Source organism: Peromyscus californicus, unplaced genomic scaffold (assembly GCF_007827085.1).
Source record: "Peromyscus californicus insignis strain IS unplaced genomic scaffold, ASM782708v3 Scaffold_14__1_contigs__length_90479793_seg_2, whole genome shotgun sequence".
Lineage (NCBI taxonomy): Eukaryota > Metazoa > Chordata > Mammalia > Rodentia > Cricetidae > Peromyscus > Peromyscus californicus.
In genome coordinates, this window is record NW_026294436.1 from 20,907,212 (window position 1) to 20,928,193 (window position 20,982).

The 20,982-nt window shown below is 51.4% G+C and overlaps 1 protein-coding gene across 4 annotated transcripts in view; it reads right to left on the bottom strand.

Moving 5' to 3' along the window:
* Positions 1-20,982, bottom strand: part of Adora1 (adenosine A1 receptor) — a 35,087-nt gene that overhangs the window by 2,873 nt on the left and 11,232 nt on the right. The gene's annotated exons all lie outside the window — the stretch shown is intronic.

Below are 20,982 nucleotides of genomic sequence, written 5' to 3' on the forward strand. Positions count from 1 at the left end.
TCAAGGACAAGCTCAGCAATGCTCAACTAATCGGGACTGATTCTCAGGGAAGAAAGCCTGGTGTTTGGTGAGCATCTGCTAGTACTTCCTACTCCCTCTCATTCACTCACTGGCACACTTGAATGGATGCAGTTCTCAACAGGCATTCATCAGAAGCTTTCTGCTTGGGGCACTGTTCTCTGTGCTGGGAACAAGATAAAACTTCCTGCCTCTACATGCTCATATTTGTTTATCTTTTTAAAAACATGATTTATTTATCTTTATTTTAGGTACATTGGTGTTTTGCCTGCATGTATATCTGTGTGAGGGTGCTGGATCCCCTGGAACTGGAGTTACAGATGGTTGCGAGCTGCCATGTGGGTACTGGGAATTGAACTCCAATCCTCTGAAAGAGCAACCCGTGCTCTTAACCACTGAACCATCTCTACAGGCCCTGTTTATCATTTTTTTTTGTTGTTTTAAAAGATTTACTTATTTTATTTTATTTTATTTTATTTTATGTGTTTGAATGATTTGTCTGCATGTATGTGCACTGTGTATGTATACCTGGCAACCAAGGGGGTGAGAAGGGGGCATCCGAAACCCTGGAAATAGAGTTACAGATGGTTGTGAGCTAAAATGTAGGTGCTGGGAATTGAACCCGGGTCCTCTGCAAGAGCAACCAGCACTCTTATCTGCTGATCCATCCCTCCAGCCCCTGCTCCAAATATTTTTTAATTTTTTTTATCACGTTTAGTGTGTGTGTGTGTGTGTGTGTGTGTGTGTGTGTGTGTGTGCCACAATGCTCCTGTGGAGATTAGGGAACAACTTGGGGGAACCAGCTCTCTCCTTCCACTGAGTGGGTCTTGGGGATCATTGTCAGGCATGACAGCAGGTGCCTTTCTTTACCCACTGAGTCATCTCACTGGCCCTGTGCCGCTCATGTTTTGGATCAAGTGATGATAGCACAGAAGCAAGGAAGTAAGGGCATTACGTCAGGATGTGCCATAAGGGCTCTACGTCACGATGTGCCATAAGGGCTCTACGTCATGATGTGCCCTTCTAAGCAAAGCAATGCCAAGCGGTACAGTCTCCACCCCTTTCCAGGTCTGCAGACACAGAAGACACACACATTTGGAGTGACTCACCGGAAACAAGACTGACTATCAGCCAGAGGTGACAGCCTCTCTTACCACTGAGGGTTGAAGGTTTAATACTATCCCTGGGGGCTTCCACTTCCCTTAAAATCCTGCTATCCAGAAGCCAGCCACAGTGTCCTCTGCCTGCCTGCACTCTAGTGTTGAACTGAGTGCCCGAGGCTGGGGCCTGCCCAGTTCTGTGCCAAGGAGCTGGCAGAGTGACTGCAGCTTGCCCAATTGTTATTTTCCAGTGTGGCTCCTGAGAGGGCTGGGGTGGCCTCCTGAGCACTGGGCTGTGAAGGAAGGGTTCCAACTGTTTCCTTCTGTCCTGTGCCGGAAGGATCCTCAGCTTTCTCTTTCTCTTTCTTAGACACAGTTCTCCTGGACCATAAGGACCCACTGACACCCACCTGCTCCTGCAGGCTACAGAGATGAAGAGATAACTAGGAGAAAGCAGATGTCCCTCTGAAAGGCCAGCACTAGAGGGGGCTTTGGAACCTCACATCTAAATCCTTCATTCCAACCAAAACCGTGAGGACTCCAGCCCACTCTAGCACCTTTAAAACCCTGACTGCCCCCCACTCTGTGACAGCAGGATTCTTGTGTTCCCAAACTATCAAGAAGCCTTAAAGCTGGCTCGGTCCCTGGTGCCTCACTCTGCCACTGCAGTAGAAACTATTCTCCTCCCTCATATCTGCAGCAGAACAGCCAGGCTGCTGCATGCTTCCTAGTCAGACGACCTGAATGTGGGCACCGTGTCTGTAGCTTGCTAACTCAATTCCTTCTCCCTCCTTTGGAGGGTAAGGATAAGATCGAAATAATGTATGTCCAAATACTCTACAAATACCCTCTTAATACTCCCTAGCATGAGCTCTTACCCCACCAAGCTCCTAGACAAACATGCACCGGCAACATCCCAGTGCCTCTCGGAGCTCAGCAAACATAGCCCGGGCGCTATTCAAACAGCTCACCCAGGTCTGTCTCATGGGGATCTCCAAGCCTCCCCATCATGGCCTTCCAGACACAGGGAAGCAAGTTCTGGGCAAGAATTTATAGGGAAAGAACACAGAAAGGCAGATCACCTTATGGGGCACTGCCTTGACCTTCATCTGGTGGAAGGTGGATAGACCAAGGTGAACCTCCTCCAGACCAGAGCGGGTGCAGGAAGGGTGGGGTCAAGGGTTCTGCTCCATATCACTGTGCAGCAAATCTTTCCTCTCTATCTTTTTTATAGTTTGGGAAGCCGTTTCACGGCCAGGTCTCAGGGGAACTTGATAACCACACTGTGTGGGCGTGCAGCACGCAACAGAATGGCATAGTATGGATTCGGATGTCTGCTTGCCCAGGTCTCCTACTTCCAAAGCTCCTTCAGGACCCAGGCTAACCGGGTCATTTAGATGCAGGTGGTGGCAGATTCCGAATATCCTTTGCTTTGGCATGGGAAAAACTGGACCTGTTCAAGGAAGGCACCACCCAAAGATGGAGGGTGAACCAGGTGACCCCAAGTGCTGAAAATGGGGTCTATCCCAAGACCACATACAAACACCCATGACAGGGGAAATGGACACTGTCCCAGATGGAAGAGAGGGGACCCTGGAAAGGGGCCTTCTCCCCTGCCCCCCCACCACCACCACTTACCCTTCCTGACTGCCTGAGGGCCCCTGGGGGCAGGGGTTAAAGCTTTCCTGGGGCTCCTCCAGCACCAGGTCCCAGTCGACCCTACAGTACGGGGTATCAGTTCTCATCTGTTTTTCTTGCTATTTTCTCCTTGGTGGGAAAAACTAGACCCAGGACCTTGGCTGAGGTGGAGCAGGCTCCCTGGAATCAGGGGAGACACTCATCTCTCGTTATATCTGGGAATAGGAAGCTGATGCATGGGGTGTGGGGGCCATGGAAAATGTCTCCCATTCTTGGGGAAGTCTCTCTGAAGTCCACCCCCAGGGGCTGGGTTGGGGAGTGCTCAGTCTCAGACAGAATGTGAAAACAGCGGCCTAACAAACAGCTCCTTAAAGATCCAGCGGAGGGGACAGGCACGGAAGCCCTTGCCTATGATTCCGGCACTTGGGAGGAGAAGCAGAAGATGAAAGATTAGAAGTTTAAGGTCATTCTCAGCTAAGTAATAAGCATGAGCAAGCCTGGGCTACATGAGACCCAGTCTCAAAAAAATTAAAAAAAAACAAGATTTAACAGAAGGCTTTGAGCTGGGCGTGGTAACTCACACCTGTACTTCTGACCCCTGGAAGTAGAAGCAGAAGAATCATGAGTTCATGGCCATCCTAGGCTAGGTAGTGAGATCCTGCTTCACTACCACTCCCAAATGTGACTCAAGGAACCAGAGAAACCAGGGTAAGCCTACCACCTCCGGTGTCTGCCTCACTGTGCAGGGAGTCCCATTGTTCTTGAACAGTTCCTCGGTAGTTTGTCTTTACGTGTGTGTGTGTGTGTGTGTGTGTGTGTGTGTGTGTGTGTGTGTGTACAGGCACACGGATACCATGGTTCTCTCCTTCCACTTTGTGGGTTCCGGGGATCGAACTCAGATCACTGGGCTTGGCAGCAAGAGCCATGTTCACTCTCCGAGCCATCTGACGGGTACTCAGCATGGTATCTTTAAAGGTCAAACCATTACTAACAGCATACATAGCGTGTTAGCAGGCATCTCCTTGTCAGTGGTGATAACATGAAAATCCTGGAGTAATGGGGTGGTAACAACCTGAGATGGACAGCGAGGACTCAAGAAAGAAGTAGAAGGCTGCTGTTGACCTCTCGGTGTGAGGTAGAGAGGTTTACACATCTGTGTCCAACTACGGCAGGGCGGAGGAAGCCATGCTCTTCCCCTGAACGCTCATCAGGGCTGCCCCATGAGAGCAAGCCAAGGGAGGGCTACCCAGAAATGACAGGTAGCTGGGGATAATAACAGTTCCATGGCTGCTCAGAGCTAACATAAACTGTCGTCTTCTAAGTGTTGGACATGGGCTCTGCTGACAGGATCCCACCCCTCTCTGCGGGACCCTAAGTACTATGATTATCTCCACTGGATGACTGTAGTCACTGAGACTCACAAGACCGGGACACACAGCCAAGGCCTCTCAGCCTGGGAGAAACAGAGATGGAATTTCTAAGTCTGAGATGTGTCTACATCTAAAGCCTGTGCTACATCAACTGGGCCACTCTGGGAGAGAGAGGCTGAATAAGTTTGTAGCCCAGGAGCCCAGAAAGGAGCTGGGGCTGGGCAGGCAGAACCCATGACTGAGATAAGACCCAAGCTGAAAGCTGACTAACCGCCAGCAAGTTAGCCAGGCAAAGACCTGGGCCGATGCCTCCCAGACAAAAGGCACTGTGAGCATGGAGGCCAGGACAACCCAAGGAACAGAAAGAAGGTTGCACGCAAGAGCCATGGGGGAGGAGGAGCTGGCTAGTTCAGCAGAGATCTGGCCAGTGCCTGTCACTTAAGACCATAGGTCCGAGGGTTTATTCTAAGTGCGTGGGAGCCGTTCATTTCCAGGCTTAAGAGATGATGCACAGTGCTGAGTGGAAGTGTCGTGGCAGGAACGGAGGGGAAGCAAGGGAATCGACACAGCTAGCTCATTCACACAGGCAGGTGACAAGAACGGACGCCTCTGTAGACACAGTGGAACTGGGGCAAAGGGTATGGCTTTGGAATGTACTTAGGGACAGGGCAAACAAGACCTGCTGCTAAGTGTAAAAGTCTGGGTGGAGGAAAGAATCAAGCAAGATGACTCTGAATTTTATCCTGCCCAAAATGAGCAACAGGGCCACCATCCCTCGATCACCCCTGACCCCCTCTTACCTTACACTGAACCTCACACTGCTCACCTGAGAACTGAACCCCACCATAGGGAACCATCATTGTTCGCATGTCTGGAGTACCCTATCACTTCAGGGCTTCTGTACTCCCTGCTCATCTGGGAGATTCTTTCTCCCCCTACTCAGATCCCAGTTCAGATGTCAGCTCCTCAGAAAATATTTCAGACTCATCCTGAAACCAGAAATTGTCCCATCACCCTGGAGGCTCTCACCATATTTCACTTTCTGGGCAGAGATATCACTCTTTGCTCTATCTTGGCATGGGTGGTATATGTATTTCCCTCTAGAACTGTGCAAAAGGTCCTTTAGGATAGCGCCTCACTAGCATGCTCACACTGCAACCCCAGCACCTAGAACAGTACTCAGTAACCACGCATTGAATGAACAAGTAAGTCCATGGGAAAATAGATTAGTGAATCCATGCATCATTTAATCCAGAATGACTGACTGAGAAGCCACCATGTGACACATCCTAGGGAGCCAGAAATGAGGACACAATGTCAGGTGCTTGGCTAGTTCAGCAGAGATCTGGCCAGTGACTGTCACCTAAGGTCCTAGGGTTTATTCTAAGTGCACGGAAGCCGTTTTCTGCAAAGGGGTGACAAAATTCATTTCCAGGCTTAAGAGATGATGCCAGGTGTAGCACACACCCTTAATCCCAGAACTCAGGAGGCAGAGGCAGGCTCTGTGAGTTTGAGGCCAGCCTGGTCTACATAGCCAAGTTTCAGATCAGCCAAAGATACATAGTGAGATCCTTTCTAGGAAAACAAACAAACAAACAAACAAATGAAAAGTAAGAAAGTCAACTGGAAAGGCAGACCAGAGCAGGACCATGGAGCAACATGCCCTGGTTTATTCCCTGCTTTACTGGAAGTCCAGGGATCTGGGGCCCAACAGGCCATCACTGGCCTCCTACTTGGGTCCTGTGACATAAGACTAGAATTACAAGGGCCTCTGGTAAGAGGGATAAGCAAGTACTACCAGTCAGTCACCAATTCAGCCAGACAGCTTGGAGTCCAACACTGCCCCTGCACACTGAGACCAGAAGAGCAAGTTCCTGGTCCTCCAGCCTGCACCCCAGTGCAGCAGTGGCCTGCTAAGACTCAGTGGGAGTCGTCATACAGCCGCCAGCTCCTCATGGGTCCTTTGCCTCGTGAATGTTCTCTTTCATGGATGAGATCACTTCCCCTTGGAGGCTCGATGAGCAGCAGGTGGCCTCTCCCAGCCACAGCATCAGAAGAAGGTTCTGTCTGGCTGCCTTTAGGAACAGATTTTAGGCTGACTCTGAGAACATGAACAATAAGTCCCCTCTGGACAAGAAAAGCTCACAATGGGCATCAGATGAAGAACCCAGCATGAGACCTGGGCAGGCAAAGCCGTTGACAGAGAGAAGGGACAGTAGTAGGGAGAGAAGGGAGCCCAGGGCTGTAAAGAATTCTCTTTGAATGGCTGAGAATGGCCAGGCAGGAAGGTGAGAGGAACCTCATTGTCACTGAAGGAAGACTGGAGGGCACTGGTCCTTAAGCTGTCCTGGGCTTTCTCTCCCTTCTTTGCCCTGCTCTATGGCACAGAGTGGCCGGCCCCTGGTCCTGGGCAAGCTGGGTCTCAGAAACACTGACGTGTTAGAGAGCCCAGGAGGGGGCAGGGAGCCAGGCTATTTGTTCATCCTAGCCTGTGGACCTCGGGCTACGGTTTCATCCCTGCCTCTCCCCTCTCCCCCATATAGGCCCACCACAGCCCAGCTTCCCATTCGCCTTCAGCCTTGGGGTCTTTTCCTGTTGTTGCTAATCCCTGGTTACTGCACCCTCTGCTGGGTGTCTCAGCTGCTGTATTACTTTGTAAGCAATCCCTGGTGCTGGGAACACCTGAGATGATGTCTGGGTCAACCCTAGGAACATAGGAAGGGAGTGGCAGCAGGAAGAACCGGGCTGTCATCTCCAAGAATGGTTGCAAGAGGTGGGCGCTGGCTGTGAGTGAGCGGGCCAGCATTAGGTAGGCATTGGCTCAGAAGGGAGGGAGAGCTAGCTGCGTGGCGGGGCTAGAGACAGTTGAGTGTGGTTTGTTAGAGTGCCTGTCAGCTGCTGAGAGCCGGGCAGTATCCTCGGACCTGCACACCCATTTCCGATCTCCTACTCTTCAGCCAGGCAGCACTGAGCATTGGAACAGGGAACGGAGGGCTGGGTGGGCTGAGCTTGTGCCTTTCTGCATTCATGAAGCCTCCATCTTCCATGGGACATCCTCCATCTTTCCTTCCATAGCCTTGGCGGAGATGGAGCCATATTTCACAGCGCTGGTCCCCTCCTTCCGGCCTCCCTTCTTAAGGACAATCTCAGCCACTTGTAACTGGAAACTTGGATTTCAAGACCGGGGAAGTAAGGCTTTCAGACATATTAAACTACTTCCTGCAGAGAAATTTTTCCTCCCAAAGGAGAACAGGAAATCAGATACAATCAAAGGCACCCGGCACACTCCGGGGGCCAAATATTTAATAGTAACATTTCCCAGAGGAGTCTGGCTCAGGGGCCCAGGGAGAGAGTCAGATGTTAGGGGCTTAAGAATCCTGCTCTCTTGATCCCTGTGACATCACCCACCACCCAAACATCAGTATCAACTGACCCCCAAAAGAGAGGTGAGCTAGAACCGGTGGGCCAGTCTCAGGGCAGCTCAGAGGCAGAGGGGGTGGTCTCTAGCCTTCCTGAGAGAAAAGAGCTGGATAAACTAATTAGGTCGTTAGCCTTAGCCTAATGGACCTTGCAAATAGCTCCTGGTCACTTGCTGAGGACAAACAACTCCACCGCCCGGTGGGGAAGACAATTAAGTCCCCATGTGTGATTCAGAAACAGTCTCTGAGCCATGACCGACCACCCCTTTCCTCCTTCCGATTCAGAGCCATCTCTGGGTGCTGAGGACAGTCACTGTGCAAAAGGAACTCCATGTCTGAAGAAGGAGGCCCAGGCCTACGCAGTCGGAGAAGAGCTGTGTGTGCCGCAATGCTCAAGACAGAAGACGCTGTGCAGTGAATTCCCCGATTCCTGGGTCACACAGACACCTGCCTTCCCAGTCCCACGAACCCACACACTTTGAGATGAAGTGATCATCTCTCTGGATGTGTCTGTCATCCCTACAAAGGGGCTTGGGTATGTCCAATGGCTCCAATCCCTAGGACGCTGCAGGGATGAGGTGTGGAGGGTGGGTCTCAAATTTGGGGAGGGTAGAATTTCAAAATAGAGTTGCCTATGGTACCCTATTCTTTCTCTCTGGTCCAAGGTGTAACAGGGTGTTTCCTTGAAAATAAGAGGCCCAGCTGATGGTCTTTAAAACTGCCTGAGTGACCGTGAGATGGAGTCACCGCTTCTCTCTGAAGGCCAGATCCAGTGCCCACATCCCAGTGAGAGGCATTCCTTGAAAAGGGGGTACATTCAGGGAACTGGATGCAAGGCTTAGTGCTGCCAGCCAGTGCTGCTCCCAGGTTGGTTTCTTCAGTCCTTGGGGTAAAGCCAGGCTGAAGAAAAAAACAAGGACAGTGGCCTCACCTGCTCTGGGTAACTGACTCACTGGTGGGATGGGATGTGTGCACAGATGCACAGACGCAGTGGCCTGTGTGTAGCTTCCTGGCAGGACTGTCCTTGCTGACAGGACTGAGCACGATTCCTTTTCCAACACTATGGAGAGGTCCATAGTCGGGTTTTTTTTTTTGGGGGGGGGTTGGTTTATTTCAACCTCTCACAGGTCTCTCCAGTTCTGCAGACTGGCCACTTAAAGGGGCAGCAGGGGCTCTCCACCCCAGCTGGTGCACAGAACGGGTGGGACCGGATGGGACTGGCAAGATGCAGGTTTCTCAGACTAGGAAAGTACCAATGCACATGCTGCTGCTGTCAGGAACCCCAAAGGCAGGCTGTCTTCCTTCGAGTCGCTAACTGTGGCAAGGTCCTGAGATGGCAGTGGGGGTCCAGGCTCTGCCACCAGTGAACGGGAGCTGGGTGAAATCTTCCCATCTGAGACATCTGTGTATTCATCTGAAGCACAAGGAATGGATGAGACGTGCTAAAAGTCTGGTAGATCATGGTTCCCGTCTAGAACGTGTCAGCCTCTCCACCAGGAGAGCCAAGCCCAGCACTAGCAGAAGGGTCATGACACACTGAGATACACTTCCTGTCAGTTTGCAGCTTCTGACTGCTCCCCAGAGGCTGTCCCTCCTCCAGGGGTTTCCCTGTTACAAACTGGCCCACAGAGAGGAAGACGGAGGGTGAGATGGGAAGCAAAGAGGATGGACGTTCTGCTGGGGGAAGAAACGGGTGAAGGCATGAAATCCAAGCCCAAGCTGCACCTTGGGCTTCTCCCCACTCAGCCTGTGGCCTTGAGAAGTAACAATTCTCTAGACTTCGGAGGGTGAGGCGGTGGGGCCTGGTGAGTTTATCAGCCGGCAGCTCTGGCTGACTGTGTTATCAGGCCCCGCCTGTCGGAAGAAGCTCCCCCCTGAATCTGTGAGAAACACAGTCAGCTTCTGCAGAGATACAAACAGGGTGCGGGGACGCAGATGAACAAAAAGACACTGTTCGGCTTTGGAAGGACAAGCGCAGTTCAGTTTCTGTTTCCGCAGCCATTCTCCCAGGGCTGGGGAATCGGTGTGTCCAGCTCTATCTGAGCAGAGATGAGAGTGGGAGGGGCTTGGGAGTTCGAGTGGGAGGGGCTTGGGAGTTCGAGTGGGAGGGGCTTAGGAGTTCGCTTAGTCCAGCATTAGACACCCCACCCCCACCTCAGGATCCTGGACCTGTGCTCCCTGGAGAGTTCTCTTAGTCAGTACCCAGTGTGCAGGGTGAAGGTGAGGAGGCCAACGTAGGGGAGCCAGGGGCCCCGTTTCCCAACTCCATCAGAGTAACATTTGGCCTGCCTGCAACCATGGCCTGTTTCCACCATAGGACTGTAACTGCCCCTGCTGGAGATAGCTTTGAAGACTCTAAATCATCCCAAAGGTCAAGGCTAAAACCAGAGAGGCAGCACCAATGAGCCTAGAATCACGAGAGTTGAGGCCCTCACAGCCCTTCCACGGCCAGGGAGTTAGGGACACTCTGCTGTGAGGAGGAAGCTACTCCCTGAAGCTCCCGGAATCTAGCTCTGTGCTCTGGAAAAGATCTGACATATGGGGGACTGTGGGAGTGGGACAGGGCAATCTCTCCACCTTGGAAAACATCCCAGAGAAAGAATCCGCATGCACCCTCAGATCTCCAGAGTTAAACTCAGTCCCTCCTGCTGTACTGGAAGACGTGACTCTTAAAGTCTGGAAGAAGAGTTACAATGTTCTCCAGCATCTGAATTTCCCCTACCTCTAACCTCATCTAGATGAGATCGCAGAATGCCAGCAGCAGGAACTCCACACCTAGACATCCCCCACTGTCTCTACGAGGGGTTTCCCCGATGCTTTCTTTGTAGGTACCGCCCCACTGGCCAGGTTTCCAGAAACCAGCCTTTCCTAGCCGGTAGCCATCAGCAAGAGCTGCTGCCTGGGCTCTGTTCCCTGCCTGTGCTCCAGGTGAAGGAAGTCCGGGAGCACAGACGCCATAGAAGGCCGAGACACCCAGGCAAAGGCCTCCTTCCCAAGCAGCACTCAGAAGGAAGTGAGCCAGCTGATCCTTGGGTCTAGTAGAAACTGACTCCCTACTCCTCCCGACAGGACAATCAGAAATACCAAGTGCGCAATGACAGAGACAAAGCCAGTTCAGTGCCCACTCCCTAGACCATGGAACCTGCACACAGTAGGCACCCAGGAATACCCAGAAAAGGAAATGGAATGGTTTTTTAAAATGCTCAGTTAAAACAAAAGAGGTGCCATTGTTAACCTGGTCAAAAGTCCACGGCTCTGGAGGTCCATGGGCTAAATGTTGTTTTGCTAAATGAACGTGTTGTCAAGCTACCTTCTAAATATTTGTATCTATATCCCTAGGTTAGTGTAACTGTCAGCCTTGATCAGAGAAGCCGCTCTCGGCTTTGTGGAAGAGGGGGCAGAAAGAATGGGAGAGCCCGCGGGCGAGGAGGGCTCTGCGAAACGCTGTCCGCGGCTCATGACACACGCGGCTGCTGCACTCCTGAGGTCATGGCACCTATGGCTGCCCGCACAAGCTCAAGCCAGCGAGGTCGGTCAGCATCCCAGCAGGCAGTACTAGCTGGTCTCTGTGGGTTACCAAGTCAGAAGTGGGCAGAGACACGAAGGTGAGGAGGGGGCATGCTGGGTATGTGTTGGGATGTGGTGGGGGGAAATTGGGTGGCTATGACCAAGACACATTTTTTTTTCTTTTTGGTTTTTCGAGACAGGGTTTCTCTGTGTAGCTTTGCGCCTTTCCTGGATCTCGCTCTGTAGCCCAGGCTGGCCTAGAACTCATAAAGATCCGCCTGCCTCTGCCTCCCAAGTGCTGGGATTAAAGGCATGTGCCATCACCGCCAGGCTAGACACATTTTATACATGTGTAAAATTGTCAAAAAGTAAATAAAAGGTGTTCTTTAAAAAAAATGAAAGAGGCATAAAGAGGAGAAAAAGACACAATGACTTAAAAAGCAGCTACAAATACAGCATATATTCAGCTAACAAAATCAATAATCTCTCTACATGTGACTGAAGTGGAGGGGGCAGTAAGAAGAAGCCAGCCTGAGACGTCTCCTCCTTTCTCAAGATGAACTCCTTCTTGGCAGGCAGAGGAGCCCTGTGCCCAGCTCCCATACAGAGGGTCCCTCTTTAGATTTCTCCAGATTTCCATCTGGAGGTTGTACCTCCCTCACTCCACTAAATCAGCTGGTTCCGTGAAGAGTCTGTCCACAGGTCCTGCTTCGGCAAGACCAGACCCTCTCTTCACTGCCAGGCCTGAGCAGAAATGGTGAACACCCTTCACGGTGCCCTATGGTTTACATCCCGGGGACAGAGCCGCATGCAGCTGCTGGCGGGGAACCAGAGAAGAGCCTGGCCAGGCAGCTTCTCGAGGGGGCGGGGGTTGATCAATAAATCCACTTTCAGCTATTTCTTCCACTTCTGCGCAGCCTCGTGAATCACAGGAGCCTGTGTGACCCCGGGTGAGGGAATCTTGGGTATGAGGTGTGGGGGGAGGGGCTTATTAGATCAAAGCCTTTCTTTTTTCCATCCACCATTCACGAAAATTTCGAAGGGCTTCGCTCAGAGCTGGAAAAAGAAAATGCTGAGAGCCAGCAGTAAGAGGCCTTGGGGAACTCACCAGCCGAGCGTCTGGCGGGAGGGCACTCCAGCCTCTGGAAAGATGGGGTGATATTCGAGCAGTAGCAGCGGGGCCATGTGGGGGGCTTCCCTTCCCAGCCCGTGTCCATTCTAAAGCCCCAGCTCCCAAGTCCCACAGAAGATTGGCGACGTCTCCATACTCTCCCAGCCTCACCTGCCAGACTTCTGTAGCTGGCAGTCACTTTCTTAACAGGCCAAGTCTACAGGATTCTGCCATGGGCTTTTAACAGGGACAGAGGGCCTGGGGTGTGGTCACACCTGCATCTCAGTGGATGACGTCACTTCTTAGAACTTTAGTCTCCTGCCTCCCAGCGGCGTAGTTGCCATTGGCACAGAAGTATACAACAACCTCTCTGCTCTTTCCCAAGCTGCACCAGGAGGCAGGGACCCATCTCTGTAGAAGAGCTCAGATGCCCTACCCAAGGACATCTGCCTAGTGGCTGGGACTGGAACTGCAGCTCAAGTCAGGCACCTCTAAAGCTTAAACATGGTTTTTGTCGTTGTTTGTTTTAACTTTGTTTCGGGATGATTCCAAATTGGATTTATTTTTATCAACAAATAATAATTGTGTATGTTTATGGGGGTATACAGCAATGCTTCAGTACATGCACTCCTTCTGTAGTGAGCAAATCCCTGCTTTCAAAATTGCCTGTTTCACAAGCTCACACCCCCAAGAGGCTGTTAAGGACTGTGAGGGCAGGACTATGCTCCTCCATTCCCCAGTGTCCAGATCGTCTGAGCTCTCCAAGCTGGACGGTGGATATGAATCACCTGGGGCCCTTTCAAAATCAGATTATGAGTCAGCAAGCTTGGGGTGCAGCTGGATCCTGCATTTCCAACAAGCTCCCAGGAAATGCCAAGACCGCTGGTCCCTGACCTGGCTTGGCTTAGCAAGGCCCAATGGCACTCGGCCCAATATCTGACGCAGAAGTAGCTCTCCCCACCCTGGTCTGGGAAGGAGGTGAGGAAGAACGCTCAGAAAAGGAAAGGTACTCTTTTTGGATCACACAGGAACTGGGTACTCAGCAGCGCTCTGCAGGATGTGGGGAGCCAGGTGTGGTGCACACCCACGCTCCCAGCATTGGGTAGGATCTGGAGGAGTTCAAGGTCACCCTCTGCTACACAACATGTTTGAGGCCGATGGAAAAACATGGCTGCACATAGGAGAGAAAGAACGGGGAAGCAGAGCAGCAAGCAGAAGAGAGGAGGCAAGCGCTGCCTCGGTACCACAGTACACGGATGCCCAAGTCAGCTTGTAAGACAGGCAGAACAGCTCTATTACTGCCCCCCCTTTTCACTAGAGACTAAATTTGGGGCTTCACAAGCTAGGCAAAGACCCTATCACTGACTTATACCTTCAACTTTTTTTTTTTTTTTTAATTTGGGGACAGGATCTCACTAAGTTGCCCAAGATGGCCTTGAACTTAACTCTACAGCCCAGGCAGGCTTTGAGTTTGCAATCAGCCTGCCTCAGCCTCCTACGTATCTCGGGTTACAAGATAGAGTGCTACCATCTTACAGGCAGGATAACCGAGGCTCCGAAAGATGTGAAAGGTCCAAGGCTAGGGCTTAGCTGCTTTTTACCTGAGCTTAGGCTGAGCTCTGCTTCGCCCCAGGGACTGATGGAAAGAGAGTGTCCCTGGGGCGAAGGTCCTCACAGCATCCAGGCCCAGGACCCAGCCAGATCCTGCTGGTCTGCGTCTCCAGCTTCACTTTCTCCCTTCTCCACCCCCAGGGCCTCATGGGATTGCTTCTGCTGCACAGTGCTAGCAACACATCCTGATTTAGCCTCCCTGCACTTGTGACTGAAGGAGCCATGCAAATGAGTCCATTCAGACTCTGGGGCTGGAGAGAAAGGGCCCAGGGTCTAGAGCAGAGGTTCTCAACCTTCCTAATGCTGTGATCCTTTAATACAGTTCCTCATGTTGTGGGGAACCCCCCCATCATAAAATTATTTTCATTGCTACTTCATAACTGTAATTTTGCTACTGTTACCAATCGTAATGTAAATATCTGTGTTTTCCGGTGGTCTTAGGTGACCCCTGTGAAAGGGTCCTTCGACCCCCAAGGGGGTTGAGACCCACAGGTTGAGAACTGCTGGTCTAAAGAAAACCAGGCAGCTGGGCAGGCCATACCTGTGCACACCCATGCCATCAGCAACCTCCACCGCAGAAATGCCAGCCCTTCCAGCAGGGCTGATTTCTCTTGCCATCTGCCGGATCCTGTCTTCTATGGCCTTCTCAGCCTGAAAGCCCTCAAGGATGGGGCTGTAGTCCCCCAGAGTCTGCAAACCCCTGAGGAGAGTGGCCTATTGCAAATGTAATCAAATCCCAGTTTTGCTACTTGCAAGATAGAGAACAATTTTCAAGTTGCCTTATACCCCTGGTTCTCCATTGCTCTCCTTACAAAGGAATGACAATATTGGCTTTGAAAGACTGAGTGGAATCAAACATGCTAGCAAACAAATCACAGAGCCGAACCTGACATTGAGGAGATAATCAACCCATAGGTGCCCCTCCCCACTGGACTCTAAGCCTTCCTTCTTATGCCAGGCAGACCCGGGGCTCCTCAGTGGCTCGAAGTAGCAATCTGCTTGAAAGAAACAATTGCTTAAGGGAGATAGGTGACCGCTGAAGTCTCAGGGGCAAGTGCCCCTGGCACTGCCCTCAGAACAGTGGCCGAACACATCCTCATCTGTGCAGGGGGCTTGAGGTGCCTCCCGGCCCCGCCATAGCCACTTCCCCAAGACCAGCTTCTTGATTTCAGCTGTTGGCACGCTTGTGAAGGAACTCCTCCAGTCACACTGTCCACACCAACCACAAGCCACACACATGCGTGCATGCTCGTGCACTTGCAGGCCCCATCCACCCAGCCTCCTCTCTGCCACCAAACAGCAAGAAATAGGGTGGTCTTGGATCACAGTTGTTTTCACGTACATTCCTCCCCACGGTTCCATAAAGTATATATAGTTTCCAGTTGGTAGATATGGAAACTGAGGCTGTGAGGAATGGTCAAGTTGTGGCAGACCAGGAGACCAGCTTAGCCAGCTGGTCCAAAGTCTGTGCTGCCTATCACTCAAATGTACTCTGAGCATCACCTCCTCTATCAGACCCTGTACCCCTGTACTGATCCTTGCAGCAGCAGCCCTGAAGAGTCAGGCAAAATTCAGGCTCAGTAAGTCCTGTTTGCTGCAAAGGATGCAGGTCTAAAGGAGTGAGGTCCATGTGGGCACATGGCAGCCCAGGTCCAGAGTTCATGCCTCCTGGTATACCGACCTGCAGCTCTCTCTATACTAGGCATATTGGGGGAACCACCTATTTCTAGTCTCTCCCCAGCTAACAGGGGGATCCCTGTTCTTAATTGTCACTGGTGTTTCCCTTGAACATTATTTTCTTCGAATCATGACTGTGGATTGGGGTCAGACCCCAGGAACACTGTAACCGAGTCTGCTCCCTGTGTATGTGGACTCACACTTATACCCTGAACAGAGGCCTAAGGCTGTGAGGTCCCTCAGGGACTAAGGTTCAGTGCCAGCTTGCTCACAAAAACCTCGGGGGACATTCCACCCAAGTGAGCCTCTGTCTTCCGTGGTTTGGTCTTCGTCAATGGAGCCAGTGGGAGTGTCCAGCCTGCCTGCCGGTTGAGATGGAGCCAGAGCCTGGAGCTGTCCACAGTTCCAGCAGGTAGCAGACAGCAAGGCACAATGCGCCGTAGAGGGAAATGCTCCCGGCGGTAGAGGGAAGTGCTCCCATCGGCAACTGTCTGCCAAGCACTTCTGGTCCACCCCTCCCAAGTCCAGCTTCTTTTGTCTTGTAGGTCTTACAGGTCTCTGCTCCACTCACATGTCCCCAGCCAGTCACCTGCTTCTTCTAGTCCCTCGCTACCAGACCCTCAAGCTACGCAGGCCAGGAATCAGCCAGAGATCAACCAGGGGAATTGAAATACCCACCCCCCCCCCCCACACACACACACCAGAGCCAGCTCACCACTGAACAAGAAAGCCATTCTTCCTTCCAGTTCCTAGGCCCTTTGCCATAGGGGTTGGAAGGATGCCCATTCTGTAAACGTGGGCACTGATACCCAAAGAAGGGGTGATTTACCCAAGATCACCCATGAGTGAGTGTTGAAGTCAAGGCTCAGTTCAAGGCTTTTCACTTTCCATTCACTCATTCATCCAGTAGCAGCTGTGGGCCTTAGCTTTGTTGAATTGGGAAGCCTCTGCTTCCACGTGGGAAAATGGGGCTGTGTCATACTACCTGGATAGAATACTCTCTGTACAAGCTCTTAAATAAGACCATCCATATCAGGTATTTGACACGAGACCTGGCAATCCTCAGTCTCAGGAATCACCCCGGTGACATGCATTCAGTGAGTCACTGAACACAAAACAGGGCCAGGCACTAAGCGGTGTGCTGTGCATATAGATGAACGGGTTTGCCACCCCCTCACGCACCACCAGTGGCTCTCAGACCAGTGCATCTCAGAGGGGCTGTGTAAAGGGGGAACATGGGGAGCTTGAGAACACCGAGACAGAAGAAAGGGAGCTTCATGGAGAGGTGCCATCTGAGCAATGCCCAGAGTTCAAGAATAGGCGGGAAGGAACCAGGGAGAGAAGAGTGGATATAGATGCTGGCCACCACCAAGTCTGATGACCTGAGTTCAATCCTGGAACCCGCATGATGGGAGGAGAGAACCAAATTCCACAAATTCTCCTCTGACCCCCACAGGCATGCCATGGCATGACCCATTTTGCCCCCCCAAAAAAATGTAAAAAAAATAAATAAATAAAAATGAAAAAGTAGGGTAGGTGTGAGAAGTTCATTCATGCATATGCATAAGTTGTAGGTGATCTTGAGGTCAAACCCTCTTCTTTTATTCCCTCAACTCCACAGTCTAGATAAGAAGTGATTGGCTGTTGTGAATTGTTTCCCAATAAACATGGATATGCAAATATCTCTGTGACACTTGACTGGAGTCTTTTGGGTAAATGACCCAGGAGTGGTATAGCTGGGTTGTATTGTAGTTCTATTTTTAGTTTTTTAAAGGAACTTCCATGCTGATTTCCATAGTGGCTGGACTGGTTTATGTTCCCGGGAACAGAGGGTAAGGGTTCCCGTTGGTTGCGATTGTTTTCTTCTGTTCAGTGTCACGCAGACTGCAGGAGCACGGGATTTCAATGTAGTTCTAACGCGCGTTTCTTGGATGGCCGGCAATCTCCAACAGTTTCTTTCCCACTGCTCACAGTTGCTAAGTCATGAAACCAATGCAGGGTTAACAGAAGGACAGATCAAGAAGGTGTGACGCACATGATTGTTTTTTTTTTTTTTTTTCAGCCATAAATAAGAATGAAGTTACACCATTCTCAGGAAAATGGGCACCACCAGAAATAATCATATCAAGTGAATTAAGTCAGTCTCGGAAAAACAAACCGTGTGTCTTCTCTCATTAGTGGGTCTTAGATTTTATAGGCATAAAATCATATATGTACAGATGACATGAAAGCGGTAACAAAATGTATAGGAGGATAAAGGCAACAGAAGGGGGAGGGGAGGAAGAGATGGGACGGTAGAGGGGAAGGGAGGAGGACGCTCGGAGCACGTTACACACTTGCGTGAAAATGGCCTTATATAACTCAGTTTAACGAGTAATGTCTTAAAAGTTTTATAACGTGCCGGGCGGTGGTGGCGCACGCCTTTAATCCCAGCACTCGGGAGGCAGAGCCAGGCGGATCTCTGTGAGTTCGAGGCCAGCCTGGTCTCCAAAGCGAGTTCCAGGAAAGGCGCAAAGCTACACAGAGAAACCCTGTCTCGAAAAACCAAAAAAAAAAAAAAAAAAAAAAAAAAAGTTTTATAACGTAAGAATAGCAAACAACACAAAATGTGGGGATGGAGGGAGGGTGCGGCGGTTTCATTCTGAGCTTCCACGTGGTGGCTCACAGACCTCTGTAACTCTGGTTCCAGAAGATCCAATGCCCTCTCCTGGCCTTGGTGGGCACCAGACGCACACATGGCACACATACATACATGCAGCACATACACACATAAAATAAAACAAATCTTTAAAAAGTAAAAAAAAAAAAAAACCGACTGGCTGAGGGCACAGGTAAGAGAGCCTGGGCGTGGCCTGGCCTGTGCTGGTTGGTCTAGGCTACTCAGGGTCCTGGCAGTGTGCCAGCTGGCACTCGTCAGTATCATCACTAGACCACTGGTCTGTGCCCTTGAGGACTAATGATGTCAGAAAACACTTGATGACTTGATAAGTAAATGATGTCCCCATGATAGAGAGCAGTATAAAGAAAGGGAGGCCCAAATGGAATGCCTTGGTTGGACTTTCCTTGGACCCTGGAGAATAAGGAACTGAGGTGCAGAGTGGGCCCAGAAGTGAGCAAGTGTACTTGAGAGAACCATCTGAACGCTTAGAATGTCACTCTGATTTACGCAGTCAATGAAGGTAACGGACGAAGTCTATGCCTTCACGTTCCTCGATCCTAGACAGTCATCAGTTCTTGGGGCCCACACAGCTGCTCTGTAAGCCGTCTGCATGATGTCACCAGGGAGCTCTCTATCACAGCCCATCATGTGGGGGTGGCTGTTTGTGTGTCCTCGACTGAGGACAGAGCCCTGCCGGCAGGTGCCTGCTCAACATGGTGAGTCCCCAAACACAGTGAATGGTTTCTGGCCCAGACACAATTCACAGAGCTGCCAACCCCCAGGGGGCCCTTGCTTCAGCTCCCTCAGAGGCTAGCTCCCCACAGGAGGACAAAGCCCTCGGGGGAGGTGCGGGGGGAGGGGGATGGTGCAGGAAGAGCTGTTCACATTCTAGAAGCAGAAGATGCCACCACACTTGACTTCATACACAGGTGGAGTTGAGCTGAGAGCCCAGGGGCCAGGGTCCTCACCCTCTCTTTTGCAGGGATAGCCTGGGGACCTCCTCACTTCTCCTCACCCTGTCTCTGCACTCTTGGGAGCATTTTTTTTTTAGGTAACCTCTGTCCTGTGCAGGTGTGCATGGACTGACCGTCTGTCTGTCTGTCTGTCTGTCCAACTTCCTCCTGCCTTGGATGCTCACTCCCCAATAAACTTCCTTCCCGGCCTCCTGCCGATGAGCCTTCTCTCACTCTCATGTTCTGCAGACAAGAATTAAATTACCTACTAAGTGTCAGTCCGGTATATTCCAGGCACTGGCCATCACGAACAGGGCAGTAGGAGGACCCACACCCTGCCCTCTAGAGCAGGCAGCTCTTCCTGACATCACCTGAGCCCAGAGTGTGTCACATTAGTAACATCAAGTGTTCAATGAAAACTAAACTCTAGCCTGGTGTGGTGGTGTACACGTAGAATCCCAGTACATGGGAGGCTGAGGCAGGAGGATTAAGAGTTAAGGAAACTTTAAATGAGACTATATGAGATCCTGTCTCAAAATATTGAAGGAAAAAGGAGGAAAGAAAGAAGGAAAAGAAATTCTGGCATGCCAACAAGAGTAACAGTCCCCATTGCAGAGTGCCTACTACGCATGAGCCCTTCACAGGCATCGTCCCTGCACCCCACAGCCCTAGAAAAGAAGCCCGGGGAGCCTGCTTTACAGAAAGGGAAATGGTAGGCAGAAACGTTAACCACCTCGGTTATCTGCGTGTCTGAAGCTGGTTTCTCACACAGGTCTATCTGCCCACAGAGACTGCTCTCTACCCTTCACGACACTAACGCATCTCTGTGAAACAGGGGGAGGAAGATGCCTCTGAAAGGGTCATTGGAAACAAGTCTGTAATCTCAACTGTGGGGAAGTGGGGAAGGGAGGATCGGGCCTTCAAGGTCATTCTCAGTTACATAGTGAAGTTTCAGATCAGCCTGGGATATGTGAGATCCAGATTCTGAAAAAAGGCAGCAGGGGGCGGGGGAGGAGGGGGAGAAAGCTGTCTTGGACTATCCCTGTCCTACGGTATCCAGGGTCCCAGGAGAATGGCTGGTGATCCGTGGCCCTTGCCTGCCTAGGGGAGGGGTGTGCATCAGAGCCCAGCTTGGCTCCGTGGAGATAGATAGGGGCTGAGGAGCAGTCCCTGCCCTGTTGCGGTCTGTGCCCTGCTCCCCGAGGGCGGAAACCAGCTGTCTCCAAGAGCAGGCAGTACCCACACCAAACCTGCCAGCCAGGCTGCAAAGCCCACTCAGCTCCAGGAGGCAAAAGAGATTATTTCCGTGTAGAAGGGCTGCTCCAGCAGGCCACAGTGGCTGGGACACAGTGAGCGCCTAGGCCAGCACTGAGGACTCCATCACGCTACCTTCTCTGCCACCGACGAAGGGCTTTCTGCTTACTGACTGACCAGCTTCTGCTGCATTAGCTGCCACTTGGCCACTCAGTGCCCCACGGCAGCTGTGAGAGGGCAGTGGTCACTAGGGGACAAACCATTGTGCAAACAGTTAACATAACCCTAAACACAGGGTACATGCCAGCAACACAGGAGAGAAATCAGTTTCTGGAGACATACCGTCCAGGACATGATCCTCAGGATGGGGACACATTTGGGGCAAGAAGTAGTACCCCAGGAGCCACTGTGCCCATTCTGAGTGGAGCCCATCAAAGGGAAGAACCCCCTACTCTGCAATCTCCTAGATGCTTTGGGAAGGCCAATGCCATATGTCCTTATTGTTCTGCCTCTGGTCCCAGCCTGAGGAAGCCAAAATGGCCTCCTGAGAAATGAGGTGGGACAGGGGCAGATGGAGCCGCTGGAGGTGCCCAGGAAGCTAGTTGGAGATGGAAGGACCCCATCCCTAAAGCAAGAGGGAGTACGAAAATGGGAAGAACACTCGA